Source organism: Arachis hypogaea, chromosome 3 (assembly GCF_003086295.3).
Source record: "Arachis hypogaea cultivar Tifrunner chromosome 3, arahy.Tifrunner.gnm2.J5K5, whole genome shotgun sequence".
Lineage (NCBI taxonomy): Eukaryota > Viridiplantae > Streptophyta > Magnoliopsida > Fabales > Fabaceae > Arachis > Arachis hypogaea.
The window spans coordinates 68,927,642-68,943,050 of record NC_092038.1 but is presented as its reverse complement, the minus strand read 5'-3'; the positions used below and the strand labels follow the sequence as shown (position 1 = coordinate 68,943,050).

Below are 15,409 nucleotides of genomic sequence, written 5' to 3'. Positions count from 1 at the left end.
CACTAATGATCATGTAATAAGACACAAACATAGATAAACATAAAGCATAATTTTCAAAAAACATAAAAATAAGGAACAAGGAGATTAAAGAATGGGTCCACCTTAGTGATGGCGGCTTGTTCTTCCTCTTAAAGATCTTATGGAGTGCTTGAGCTCCTCAATGTCTCTTCCTTGCCTTTGTTGCTCCTCTCTCATGATTCTTTGATATTCTCTAATTTCATGGAGGAGAATGGAATGTTCTTGGTGCTCCACCCTTACTTGTCCCATGTTGGAACTCAATTCTCCTTGGGAGGGGTTGATTTGCTCCTAATAGTTTTGTGGAGGAAAGTGCATCCCTTGAGGTATCTCAGGGATTTCATGGTGAGTGGGATCTCTTGTTTGCTCCATCCTCTTCTTAGTGATGGTTTTGTCTTCATCAATTAGGTTGTCTCCCTCTATGTCAATTCCAACTGAATAACAGAGGTGACAAATGAGATGAGGGAAAGCTAACCTTGCCAAGGTAGGGGACTTGTCCGCCACCTTATAAAGTTCTTGGGATATAACCTCATGAACTTCTACTTCCTCTCCTATCATGATGTTATGAATCATGATAGCCCGGTCTATAGTAACTTCAGACCGATTGCTAGTGGGAATGATTGAGCGTTGGATAAACTCCAACCATCCCTTAGCCACGGGCTTTAGGTCATGCCTTCTCAGTTGAACCGACTTCCCTCTTGAATCTCTCTTCCATTGAGCGCCCTCTTCACAAATCTTTATGAGGACTTGGTCCAACCTTTAATCAAAGTTGACCCTTTTTTAGTTTGAAAGGGACCTCGGGGATTACCTTCTTCTTGGCCATAACTTCATAGAAATGGTCTTGATGCACCCTTAAGATGAATATCTCCATCTCCCATGACTCGGAGGTGGAAGCTTTTGCCTTCCCTTTCCTCTTTCTAGAGATTTCTCCGGCCTTAGATGCCATAAATGGTTATGGAAAAACAAAAAGCAATGCTTTTACCACACCAAACTTAAAAGGTTTGCTCGTCCTCGAGCAAAAAAAGAAAGAAGAGAGTAGAAGAAGAAGAAATAGAGGAGATGGAGGTGGCTTTGTGGTTCGGCCATAATGGATAGGTTTGGGAGGGGAAGTGGTTTGAATTTGAATGGTGAGGTAGGTGGGGTTTTATGAAGGGAGGATGTGAGTGGTGAAGAGAATAGTGGGATATGATAGGTGAGGGGTTTTTGGGGAAGAGGTGTTGAGGTGATTGGTGAATGGGTGAAGAGGAGAGAGAGAGAGTGGTGGTGTAGGTGGGGATTGGTGCACGAAATTGTGATCATCAATGGCGCCATCAACATGGTACACTCAATTGCAATCTCAACTATTTATCACAACTTCGCACAACTAACCAGCAAGTGCACTGGGTTGTCCAAGTAATAAACATTTCGCGAGTAAGGGTCGATCCCACGGAGATTGTTGGTATGAAGCAAGCTATGGTCACCTTGTAAATCTTAGTCAGGCAGATTCAAAGGTTATGGATGATATATGAATAAAGCATAAAATAAAGATAGAGATACTTATGTAATTCATTGGTGAGAACTTCAGATAAGCGAATGGAGATGCTTTGTCCCTTCCGTCTCTCTGCTTTTCCTACTGTCTTCATCTAATCCTTCTTACTCCTTTCCATGGCAAGCTGTATGTTGGGCATCACCGTTGTCAGTGGCTACAATCCCGTCCTCTCAGTGAAAATGTTCAACGCACCCTGTCACGGCACAGCTAATCATCTGTCGGTTCTCAATCAGGTTGGAATAGAATCCATTGATTCTTTTGCGTCTGTCACTAACGCCCAGCCTTCAGGAGTTTGAAGCTCGTCACATTCATTCAATCATTAAATCCTACTCAGAATACCACAGACAAGGTTTAGACCTTCCGGATTCTCTTGAATGCCGCCATCAATTCTAGCTTATACCACGAAGATTCTGATCAAGGGATCCAAGAGATAAACATTCAAGCCTTGTTTGCTTGTAGAACAGAAGTGGTTGTCAGGCACTCGTTCATAAGTGAGAATGATGATAAGTGTCACATAATCATAACATTCATCATGTTCTTGGGTGCAAATGAATATCTTAGAACAAGAATAAGCTGAATTGAATAGAAGAACAATAGTAATTGCATTAATACTAGAGGTACAGCAGAGCTCCAGACCTTAATCTATGGTGTGTAGAAACTCCACCGTTGAAAATACATAAGTGATAATAGTGATCATTGGCTTCAGCCCCAGAGAGGGAACCAGAAGAACCAAGATCTGATCTAAGATCTAAAGTGATCAAAAGATGAAAAATACAATAGCAAAAGGTCCTATTTGTAGAGAACTAGTAGCCTAGGGTTTACAGAAATGAGTAAATGACATAAAAATCCACTTCCGGGCCCACTTGGTGTGTGTTTGGGCTGAGTATTGAAACTTTCATGTGTAGAGACTTTTCTTGGAGTTAAACGCCAGCTTTTGTGCCAGTTTGGGCGTTTAACTCCCATTCTTGTGCCAGTTCCGGCGTTTAACGCCGGGCAGTTTTGAGCTCATTTGGAACGCCAGTTTGGGCCATCAAATCTCGGGCAAAGTATGGACTATTATACATTGCTGGAAAGCCCCGAATGTCTACTTTCTAACGCTGTTGAGATCGCGCCAATTGGGCTTCTGTAGCTCCAGAAAATCCACTTCGAGTGCAGGGAGGTCAGAATCCAATAGCATCTACAGTCCTTTTTAGCCTCTGAATCAGATTTTTGCTCAGGTCCCTCAATTTCAGCCAAAAAATACCTGAAATCACAGAAAAACACACAAACTCATAGTAAAGTCCAGAAAAGTGAATTTTAACTAAAAACTAATAAAAAATATAATAAAAAATAACTAAAACATACTAAAAACATACTAAAAATAATGCCAAAAAGCGTATAAATTATCCGCTTATCACAACACCAAACTTAAATTGTTGCTTGTCTCCAAGCAACTAAAAATCAAATAAGATAAAAAGAAGAGAATATGCAATGAATTCCAAAAACATCTATGAAGATCAGTATTAATTAGATGAGCGGGGCTTTTAGCTTTTTGCCTCTGAACAGTTTTGGCATCTCACTCTATCCTTTGAAATTCAGAATGAGTGGCTTCTATAGGAACTCAGAATTCAGATAGTGTTATTGATTCTCCTAGTTAAGTATGATGATTCTTGAACGCAGCTACTTTATGAGTCTTGGCCGTGGCCCAAAGCACTCTGTCTTCCAGTATTACTACCGGATACATACATGCCACAGACACATAACTGGTGAACCTTTTCAGATTGTGACTTAGCTTTGCTAGAGTCCCCAATTAGAGGTGTCCAGGGTTCTTAAGCACAATCTTTTTGCCTTGGATCATAACTTTATTCTTTTTCTCTCTTTTTTTTTGTTTTTCTCCCGTTTTTTTTCTTTTTTTTTTTGTATTCACTGCTTTTTCTTGCTTCAAGAATCATTTTTATGATTTTTCAGATCCTCAGTAACATGTCTCTTTTTTCATCATTCTTTCAAGAGCCAGCATTCATGAACAACAAATTCAAAATACATATGCACTGTTCAAGCATACATTCAGAAAACAAAAGTATTGCCACCACATCAATATAATTAATCTGTTATAAAATTCAGAATTCATGGAATTCGTCTCTTTTTCAATTAAGAATAATTTTTTATTTAAGAAAGGTGATGGATTCATAGGACATTCATAACTTTAAGGCATAGACACTAAGACACTAATGATCACAAGACACAAACATAGATAAACATAAGCATGAAAATTCAAAAAACAGGAAAATAAGGAACAAGGAGATTAAAGAACGGGTCCACCTCAGTGATGGCGGCTTGTTCTTCCTCTTGAAGATCTTATGGAGTGCTTGAGCTCCTCAATGTCTCTTCCTTGCCTTTGTTGCTCCTCTCTCATGATTATTTGATCTTCTCTAATTTCATGGAGGAGGATGGAATGATCTTGGTGCTCCACCCTTAGTTGTCCCATGTTGGAACTCAATTCTCCTAGGGAGGTGTTGATTTGCTCCCAATAGTTTTGTAGAGGAAAGTGCATCCCTTGAGGCATCTCAGGGATTTCATGATGAGTGGGATCTCTTGTTTGCTCCATCCTTTTCTTAGTGATGGGCTTGTCCTCATTAATGAGGATGTCTCCCCCTATGTCAACTCCAACTGAATAACAGAGGTGACAAATGAGATGAGGAAAAGCTAACCTTGCTAAGGTAGAGGACTTGTCCGCCACCTTATAAAGTTCTTGGGCTATAACCTCATGAACTTCTATTTCTTCTCCAATCATGATGCTATGAATCATGATGGCCCGGTCTATAGTAACTTCGGACCGGTTGCTAGTGGGAATGATTGAGCGTTGGATAAACTCCAACCATCCCCTAGCCACGGGCTTGAGGTCATGCCTTCTCAGTTGAACCAGCTTCCCTCTTGAATCTCTCTTCCATTGAGCGCCCTCTTCACATATGTCTATGAGGACTTGGTCCAACCTTTGATCAAAGTTGACCCTTCTAGTGTAAGGGTGCTCATCCCCTTGCATCATGGGCAAGTTGAATGCCAACCTTACATTTTCCGGACTAAAATCTAAGCATTTCCCCCGAACTATTGTAAGCCAATTCTTTGGGTCCGGGTTCACACTTTGATCATGGTTCTTGGTGATCCATGCATTGGCATAGAACTCTTGAACCATTAAGATTCCGACTTGTTGCATGGGGTTGGTAAGAACTTCCCAACCTCTTCTTCGAATCTCATGTCGGATCTCTGGATATTCACTCTTTTTGGGTTTATAAGAGACCTCGGGGATCACCTTCTTCAAGGCCACAACTTCATAGAAGTGGTCTTGATGCACCCTTGAGATGAATCTCTCCATCTCCCATGACTCGGAGGTGGAAGCTTTTGCCTTCCCTTTCCTCTTTCTAGAGGTTTCTCCAGCCTTGGATGCCATAAATGGTTATGGAAAAACAAAAAGCAATACTTTTATCACACCAAACTTAAAAGGTTTGCTCGTCCTCGAGCAAAAGAAGAAAGAAGAGAGTAGAAGAAGAAGAAATAAAGGAGATGGAGATGGCTTTGTGGTTCGGCCAAAGGGAGAGAAGTAGTGTTTAGGTTGTGTGAAAAGGAGCTGGCAAATATGGGTTTATATAGGAATGGAGAGAGGGGTAAGGTTCGGTCATGTAAGGGTGGGTTTGGGAGGGAAAGTGGTTTGAATTTGAATGGTGAGGTAGGTGGGGTTTTTTGAAGGATGGATGTGAGTGGTGAAGAGAAAGATGGGATTTGATAGGTGAGGGGTTTTTGGGGAAGAGGTGTTGAGGTGATTGGTGAATGGGTGAAGAAGAGAGAAAGTGGTAGGGTAGGTGGGGATCCTGTGGGGTCCACAGATCCTGAGGTATCAAGGAAAAGTCATCCCTGCTCCAAGTGGCGAGCAAAAATGCTCTCTATGCCAATTCTGGCGTTAAACACTGGGCTGGTGCCCATTTCTGGCGTTTAACGCCAGCTTCTTGCCCTTTCCTGGCATTTAACGCCAGTCTGGTGCCCCTTTCTGGCGTTAAACGCCTAAAATGGTGCCAGACTGGGCGTTAAACACCCATTTGCTGCCCTTATTGGCGTTTAAATGCCAGCAAGGTCTTCCTCCAGGGTGGGCTATTTTTCTTTCTGTTTTTCATTCTATTTTTGCTTTTTCAATTGATTTTGTGACTTACCATGATCATCAACCTACAGAAAACATAAAATAACAAAGGAAAATTAGATAAATATAACATTGGGTTGCTTCCCAACAAGCGCTTCTTTAATGTCAGTAGCTTGACAGTGGGCTCTCATGGAGCCTCACAGATACTCAGAGCAATGTTGGAACCTCCCAACACCAAACTTAAAGTTTGAACGTGGGGGTTCAACACCAAACTTAGAATTTGGTTGTGGCCTCCCAATACCAAACTTAGAGTTTGACTATGGGGGCTCTGTTTGACTCTGTTTTAAGAGAAGCTCTTCATGCTTCCTCTCCATGGTGACAGAGGGATATCCTTGAGCCTTAAACACAAAGGATTCTTCATTCACTTGAATGATCAATTCTCCTCTGTCCACATCAATCACAGCCTTTGCTGTGGCTAGGAAGGGTCTGCCAAGGATGATGGATTCATCCATGCACTTCCCAGTTTCTAGGACTATGAAATTAGCAGGGATGTAATGGTCTTCAATCTTTACCAGAACATCCTCTACAAGCCCATAAGCTTGTTTTCTTGAATTGTCTACCATCTCTAGTGAGATTCCTGCAGCTTGTACCTCAAAGATCCCTAGCTTCTCCATTACAGAGAGAGGCATGAGGTTTATGCTTGACCCTAGGTCACACAGAGCCTTCTTAAAGGTCATGGTGCCTATGGCACAAGGTATTGAGAACTTCCCAGGATCTTGTCTCTTTTGAGGTAATTTTTGCCTAGACAAGTCATCCAGTTCTTTGGTGAGCAAATGAGGTTCGTTCTCCCAAGTCTCATTACCAAATAACTTGTCATTTAGCTTCATGATTGCTCCAAGGTATTTAGCAACTTGCTCTTCAGTGACATCTTCATCCTCTTCAGAGGAAGAATATTCATCAGAGCTCATGAATGGCAGAAGTAAATCCAATGGAATCTCTATGGTCTCATTATGAGCCTCAGATTTCCATGGTTCCTCATTAGGGAACTCATTGGAGGCCAATAGACGTCCATTGAGGTCTTCCTCAGTGGCAATCACTGCCTCTTCCTCCTCTCCTAGTTCGACCATGTAGGTCATGTTAATGGCCTTGCATTCTCCTTTTGGATTCTCTTATGTATTGCTTGGAGGAGTACTAGGAGGGAGTTCAGTAATTTTCTTGCTCAGTTATCCCACTTGTGCCTCCAAGTTTCTAATGGAGGACCTTGTTTCAGTCATGAAACTTTGAGTGGTTTTGATTAGATCAGAGACCATGGTTGCTAAGTCAGAGTGGCTCTGCTTAGAATTCTCTGTCTGTTGCTGAGAAGATGATGGAAAAGGCTTGCCATTGCTAAACCTATTTCTCCCACCATTATTGTTGTTGAAACCTTGTTGAGGTCTCTGTTGATCCTTCCATGAGAGATTTGGATGATTTCTCCATGAAGAATTATAGGTGTTTCCATAGGGTTCTCCCGTGTAATTCACCTCTTCCATTGAAGGGTTCTCAGGATCATAAGCTTCTTCTTCAGATGAAGCGTCCTTAGTACTGCCTGGTGTAGCTTGCATTCCAGACAGACTTTGAGAAATCATATTGATTTGCTGAGTCAATATTTTGTTCTGAGCCAATATGGCATTCAGAGTATCAATCTCAAGAACTCCTTTCTTCTGATTTGTCCCATTGTTCACAGGATTCCTTTCAGAAATGTACATGAATTGGTTATTTGCAACTATTTCAATTAGCTCTTGAGCTTCTGCAGGCGTCTTCTTCAGATGAAGAGATCCTCCAGCAGAGCTGTCTAATGACATCTTGGACAGCTCAGACAGACCATCATAGAAGATACCTATGATGCTCCATTCAGAAAGCATGTCAGAGGGACACTTTCTGATCAATTATTTGTATCTTTCCCAAGCTTCATAGAGGGATTCACCTTCCTTCTGTCTGAAGGTTTGGACTTCCACTCTAAGCTTACTCAATTTTTGAGGTAGAAAGAACTTTGCCAAGAAGGCATTGACTAGCTTTTCCCAAGAGTTCAGGCTTTCTTTAGGTTGTGAGTCCAACCATATCCTAGCTCTGTCTCTTACAGCAAAAGGGAATAGCATAAGTCTGTAGACCTCAGGGTCAACCCCATTAGTCTTGACAGTGTCACAGATTTGCAAGAATTCAGCTAAAAACTGATGAGGATCTTCCAATGGAAGTCCATGGAACTTGCAATTCTGTTGCATCAAAGAAACTAATTGAGGCTTAAGCTCAAAGTTGTTTGCTCCAATGGCAGGGATAGAGATGCTTCTCCGATAGAAGTCGGGAGTAGGTGCAGTAAAGTCACCCAGCACCTTCCTTGCATTGTTGGCATTGTTGTTGTTTTTGGCTGCCATGTCTTTTTCTTTGAAGATTTCTGTTAGGTCCTCTACAGATAGTAGTGCTTTAGCTTCTCTTAGCTTTCTCTTCAAGGTCCTTTCAGGTTCAGGGTCAGCCTCAACAAGAATGCTTTTGTCTTTGCTCCTACTCATATGAAAGAGAAGAGAACAAGAGAATATGGAATCCTCTATGTCACCGCATAAAGATTCCTTGAGGTGTCAGAGGAAAAGAAAGATAGAAGGAAGAGGTAGAAGAATTCGAACTTAGAAAGATAGAGTTCGAATTGTACATGTTAGTCCATAAATAGAAGGATGTGAGAAGAGGGGAAGAAATTTTCGAAATTTAAGTAAAAGATTTTAAAAACATTTTGAAAAACACTAATAGATTTTCGAAAACCAAGAGTGGAAAAGAAATCAAGTGATTTTTGAAAAAGATTTTGAAATTAGAAATCAAAAAGGTATGATTGAAAAGTATTTTGAAAAAGATGTGAGAAAAATATATGATTAAAAAGATATAGTTTTAAAAAGATATGGTTGAGAAGATATGATTTGAAAAACAATTTAAAAAGATTTGATTTTAAAAATTAATGACTTGGCTAACAAGAAAAGATATGATTCAAACATTAAACCTTTCTCAACAGAAAAGGCAACATACTTGAAATGTTGAATCAAATCATTAATTGATAGCAAGTATTTTTGAAAATGGAAAAAAATTGATTTTGGAAAAGATTTGATTGAAAAGATTTGATTTGAAAAAGATTTGATTTTCAAAAAATTTCGAAAACTTGAAAAAAATCTGCATTAAAAACAAAATCTTCCCTCTTGTGCCATCCTGGCGTTAAACGCCCAGAATGGTATCCATTTTGGCGTTTAACGCCCAAAACACTACCCTTTTGGGCGTTAAACGCCCAACCAGGTACCCTGGCTGGCGTTTAAACGCCAGTTTTCCTTCTTCACTGGGCATTTTGAACGCCCAGCCTTTTTCTGTGTAATTCCTCTGCTGTATGTTCTGAATCTTCAATTCTCTATATTTTTGACTTGAAAAGACACAAATTAAAAAATTTTTGGATTTTTAATAATCAAAATGTAACTAAAATCAAATAACAGTGCATGCAAGACACCAAACTTAGCAGTTTGTATACTATTGACACTAACAAATGAGAATGCATATGAGAATCAAAACACTCAAGTCAAGAGAATTTAAAGATCAAAGCAAAGAAATCATCAAGAATAACTTGAAGATTAATGAAGACACATGCACGACTGCAAGAAGAATAGAAACATGCAATTGACACCAAACTTAAAATGAGACACTAGACTCAACAAGAAACATGAGAATATTTTTGGTTTTTATGATTTTGTAATTTTTTTTGGATTTTTTCAAAAATTAAGTGGAAAAGAAAATAAAGATATCAAAATTCTTAATGAGAATTCCAGGAATCATGCAATGTTAGTCTAAAGCTTCAGTCTAAAGGAATTAGACATGGCTAGCCAAGCTTCAGCAGGACATTGCATTCAAGAGCTAAATTGATGAGAATTAATCAGCTTTGGTAATGATAAGAACATCACCTTGAAACATTAGAATTCATTCTTAAGAACTCTGAAGAAAAAAAATACCTAATCTAAGCAACAGGATGAACCGTCAGTTGTCCAACTCAAACAATCCCTAGCAACGGCGCCAAAAACTTGGTGCATAAAATTGTGATCATCAATGGCGCCATCAACATGGTACGCTCAATTGCAATCTCAACTATTTATCACAACTTCGCACAACTAACCAGCAAGTGCGCTGGGTCGTCCAAGTAATAAACCTTAGGCGAGTAAGGGTCGATCCCACGGAGATTGTTGGTATGAAGGAAGCTATGGTCACCTTGTAAATCTTAGTCAGGCAGATTCAAATGGTTATGGATGATATATGAATAAAGCATAAAATAAAGATAGAGATACTTATGTAATTCATTGGTGAGAACTTCAGATAAGCGAATGGAGATGCTTTGTCCCTTCCATCTCTCTGCTTTCCTACTGTCTTCATCCAATCCTTCTTACTCCTTTCCATGGCAAGCTGTATGTTGGGCATCACCGTTGTCAGTAGCTACAATCCCGTCCTCTCAGTGAAAATGTTCAACGCACCCTGTCACGGCACGGCTAATCATTTGTCGGTTCTCAATCAGGTTGGAATAGAATCCATTGATTCTTTTGCGTCTGTCACTAACGCCCAGCCTTCAGGAGTTTGAAGCTCGTCACAGTCATTCAATCATTGAATCCTACTCAGAATACCACAGACAAGGTTTAGACCTTCCGGATTCTCTTGAATGCCGCCATCAATTCTAGCTTATACCACGAAGATTCCGATCAAGGGATCCAAGAGATAAACATTCAAGCCTTGTTTGCTTGTAGAACAGAAGTGGTTGTCAGGCACTCGTTCATAAGTGAGAATGATGATGAGTGTCACATAATCATCACATTCATCATGTTCTTTGGTACAAATGAATATCTTAGAACAAGAATAAGCTGAAATTAATAGAAGAACAATAGTAATTGCATTAATACTCAAGGTACAGCAGAGCTCCACACCTTAATCTATGGTGTGTAGAAACTCCACCGTTGAAAATACATAAGTGATAATAGTGATCATTGGCTTCAGCCCCAGAGAGTGAACCAGAAGAACCAAGATCTGATCTAAGATCTAAAGTGATCAAAAGATGAAAAATACAATAGCAAAAGGTCCTATTTGTAGAGAACTAGTAGCCTAGGGTTTACAGAAATGAGTAAATGACATAAAAATCCACTTCCGAGCCCACTTGGTGTGTTCTTGGGCTGAGTATTGAAGCTTTCATGTGTAGAGACTTTTCTTGGAGTTAAACGCCAGCTTTTGTGCCAGTTTGGGCGTTTAACTCCCATTCTTGTGCCAGTTCCGGCGTTTAACGCCGGGCAGTTTTGAGCTGATTTGGAGCACCAGTTTGGGCCATCAAATCTCGGACAAAGTATGGACTATTATACATTGCTGGAAAGCCCAGGATGTCTACTTTCCAACGCCGTTAAAAGCGCGCCAATTGGGTATCTGTAGCTCCAGGAAATCTACTTCGAGTGCAGGGAGGTCAGAATCCAACAGCATCTACAGTCCTTTTCAGCCTCTAAATCAAATTTTTGCTCAGGTCCCTCAATTTCAGCCAGAAAATACCTGAAATCACAGAAAAACACACAAACTCATAGTAAAATCCAGAAAAGTGAATTTTAACTAAAAACTAATAAAAATATAATAAAAACTAACTAAAACATACTAAAAACATACTAAAAATAATGCCAAAAAGCGTATAAATTATCCGCTCATCAGGGATCCTATGGAGTCCACAGATCCTGATGTGTCAAGAAAAATTCATCCCTGCACCAAGTGGCAAGCAAATATGCTCCCTTATGCCAATTCTGGCGTTAAACGCCGGGCTGGTGCCCATTTCTAACGTTTAACGCCAGCTTCTTGCCCTTTCCTGGTGTTTAACGCCAGTCTGGTGCCTCTTTCTGGCATTAAACGCCTAGAATGGTGCCAGACTGGACGTTAAACGCTAATTTGCTGCCCTTACTGGCGTTTAAACGCCAGCAGGTTTTCCTCTAGGGTGTGCTGGTTTTCTTTCTGTTTTTCATGCTGTTTTTGCTTTTTCAATTGATTTTCTGACTTCCCATGATCATCAACCTACAGAAAACATAAAATAACAAAGGAAATATTGATAAATATAACATTGGGTTGCCTCCCAACAAGCGCTTCTTTAATGTCATTAGCTTGACAGTGGGCTCTCATGGAGCCTCACAGGTACTCAGAGCAATGTTTGGAACCTCCCAACACCAAACTTAGAGTTTGAATGTGGGGCTTCAACACCAAACTTAGAAGTTGGTTGAGGCCTCCCAACACCAAACTTAGAGTTTGATTGTGGGGGCTCTGTTTGACTCTGTTTTGAGATAAGCTCTTCATGCTTCCTCTCCATGGTTACAGAGGGATATCCTTGAGCCTTAAACACAAGGGACTCTTCATTCACTTGAATGATCAATTCTCCTCTATCAACATCAATCACAGCCTTTGCTGTGGCTAGGAAGGGTCTGCTAAGGATGATGGATTCATCCATGCACTTCCCAGTCTCTAGGACTATGAAATCAGCAGGGATGTAATGGTCTTCAATCTTTACCAGAACATCCTCTACAAGTCCATAAGCTTGTTTTCTTGAATTGTCTGCCATCTCTAGTGAGATTCTTGCAGCTTGTACCTCAAAGATCCCTAGCTTCTCCATTACAGAGAGAGGCATGAGGTTTATGTTTGACCCTAGGTCACACAGAGCCTTCTTGAAGGTCATAGTGTCTATTGTACAAGGTATTGAGAACTTCCCAGGGTCCTGGCTCTTTTGACGTAGTTTCTGCCCAGACAAGTCAGCCAGTTCTTTGGTGAGCAAAGGGGGTTCATCCTCCCAAGTCTTATTACCAAATAACTTGTCATTTAGCTTCATGATTGCTCCAAGGTATTTAGCAACTTGCTCTTCAGTGACATCTTCATCCTCTTCAGAGGAAGAATACTCATCAGAGCTCATGAATGGCAGAAGTAAATCCAATGAAATCTCTATGGTCTCAGTGTGAGCCTTAGATTCCCATGGTTCCTTATTAGGGAACTCATTGGAGGCCAGTGGACGTCCATTGAGGTCTTCCTCAGTGGCGATCACTGCCTCTTCTTCCTCTCCAAATTTGGCCATGTTGATGGCCTTACACTCTCCTTTTGGATTCTCTTCTGTATTGCTTGGAAGAGTACTAGGAGGGAGTTCAGTAACTTTCTTACTCAGCTGACCCACTTGTGCCTCCAAGTTTCTAATGGAGGACCTTGTTTCAGTCATGAAACTTTGAGTGGTTTTGATTAGATCAGAGACTATGGTTGCCAAGTCAGAGTGGCTCTACTTAGAATTCTCTGTCTGTTGCTAAGAAGATGATGGAAAAGGCTTGACATTGCTAAACCTGTTTCTTCCACCATTATTGTTGTTGAAACCTTGTTGAGGTCTCTGTTGATCCTTCCATGAGAGATTTGGATGATTTCTCCATGAACTATTATAGGTGTTTCCATAGGGTTCTCCCATGTAATTCACCTCTTCCATTGAAGGGTTCTCATGATCATAAGCTTCTTCTTCAAATGAAGCATCCTTAGTACTGCCTGGTGCAGCTTGCATTCCAGACAGACTTTGAGAAATCATATTGACTTGTTGAGTCAATATTTTGTTCTGAGCCAGTATGGCATTCAGAGTATCAATCTCAAGAACTCCTTTCTTCTGATTCGTCCCATTGTTCATAGGATTCCTTTCAGAAATGTACATGAATTGGTTATTTGCAACCATTTCAATGAGTTCTTGAGCTTCTGCAGGCATCTTCTTCAGATGAAGAGATCCTCCAGCAGAGCTATCCAATGACATCTTGGACAGTTCAGACAGACCATCATAGAAGATACCTATGATACTCCATTCAGAAAGCATGTCAGAAGGACACTTTCTGATCAATTGTTTGTATCTTTCCCAAGCTTCATAGAGGGATTCACCTTCCTTCTGTCTGAAGGTTTGGACTTCCACTCTAAGCTTACTCAATTTTTGAGGTGGAAAGAACTTTGCCAAGAAGGCATTGACTAGCTTTTCCCAAGAGTTCAGGCTTTCTTTAGGTTGTGAGTCCAACCATATCCTAGCTCTGTCTCTTACAGCAAAAGGGAATAGCATAAGTCTGTAGACCTCAGGGTCAACCCCATTGGTCTTAACAGTGTCACAGATTTGCAAGAATTCAGCTAAAAACTGATGAGGATCTTCCAATGGAAGTCCATGGAACTTGCAATTCTGTTGCATTAGAGAAACTAATTGAGGCTTAAGCTCAAAGTTGTTTGCTCCAATGGCAGGGATAGAGATGCTTCTCCCATAGAAGTCGGGAGTAGGTGCAGTAAAGTCACCCAACACCTTCCTTGCATTGTTGGCATTATTGTTGTTTTCGGCTGCCATGTCTTCTTCTTTGAAGATTTCTGTTAGGTCCTCTACAGAGAGTTGTGCTTTAACTTCTCTTAGCTTTCGCTTCAAGGTCCTTTCAGGTTCAGGTTCAGCCTCAACAAGAATGCCTTTATCTTTGCTCCTGCTCATATAAAAAAGAAGAAAACAAGAAAATATGGAATCCTCTATGTCACAGTATAGAGATTCCTTGAGGTGTCAAAGGAAAAGAAAGCTAGAAGGAAGAGGTAGAAGAATTCGAACTTAGAAAGATAGAGTTCGAATTGTACATGTTAGTCCATAAATAGAAGGATGTGAGAAGAGGAAAAGAAATAAATTAAAAAGATTTTAAAAACATTTTGAAAAATGATTGATGATTTTCGAAAACTAAGATTGAGAAAGAAATAAAGTGATTTTTGAAAAAGATTTTGAAATTAGAAAACAAAAAGATATGATTGAAAACTATTTTTGAAAAAGATGTGATTAAGAAGATATGATTGAAAAGATATAGTTTTAAAAAGATATGATTGAGAAGATATGATTTGGAAAAGCAATTTAAAAAGATTTGATTTTTAAAATCAATGACTTGGCTAACAAGAAAAGATATGATTCAAACATTAAACATTTCTTAACAAAAAAGGCAACATACTTGAAATGTTGAATCAAATCATTAATTGATAGCAAGTATTTTTGAAAATGGAAAGAAATTGATTTTGAAAATATATGATTGAAAGGATATGATTTGAAAAAGATTTGATTTTGAAAAATTTTGAAAACTTGAAAAAAATTGAATTAAAAACAGAATCTTCCCTCTTGTGCCTTCCTGGCGTTTAACGCCCAAAATGCTACCCTTTTGGGCGTTAAACGCCAAGCCAGGCACCCTGGCTAGCGTTTAAATGCTAGTTCTCCTTCTTCACTGGGCGTTTTGAACGCCCAGCTTTTTCTGTGTAATTCCTCTGCTGTATGTTCTGAATCTTCAATTCTCTGCATTATTGACTTGAAAAGACACAAATAAAAAAATTTTTTGTATTTTTAATGATGAGGAAAAATCAAAATGCAATTAAAATCAAATAAACACTGCATGCAAGACACCAAACTTAGAAGTTTGTATACTACTAACACTAACAAATTGAGAATGCATATGAGAAACAACAAAACACACAAAACAAGAGAATTTAAAGATCAGAGCAAGTAAATCATCAAGAATAACTTGAAGATCAATGAAGACACATGAATGAATTCGAAAAATGCAAGAAGAACAGAAACATGCAATTGACACCAAACTTAAAATGAGACACTAGACTCAAACAAGAAATATTTTTGGTTTTTATGATTTTGTAATTTTTTTGGTTTTTTTTTTTTTTTGAAAATTATGTGGAAAAAGAAA

General features: G+C 39.6%; 2 non-coding genes across 2 annotated transcripts; both read left to right on the top strand.

Annotated features, from left to right (window-relative positions):
• The first annotated feature begins 7,543 nt into the window (after positions 1-7,543).
• Positions 7,544-7,651, top strand: LOC112793295 (small nucleolar RNA R71). Its single transcript, XR_003197994.1, has one exon. It is a non-coding gene; the product is annotated as a small nucleolar RNA R71 (small nucleolar RNA).
• A 5,876-nt stretch (positions 7,652-13,527) lies between these two features.
• On the top strand, positions 13,528-13,635 carry LOC112792993 (small nucleolar RNA R71). Its single transcript, XR_003197708.1, has one exon. It is a non-coding gene; the product is annotated as a small nucleolar RNA R71 (small nucleolar RNA).
• Positions 13,636-15,409: the final 1,774 nt, after the last annotated feature.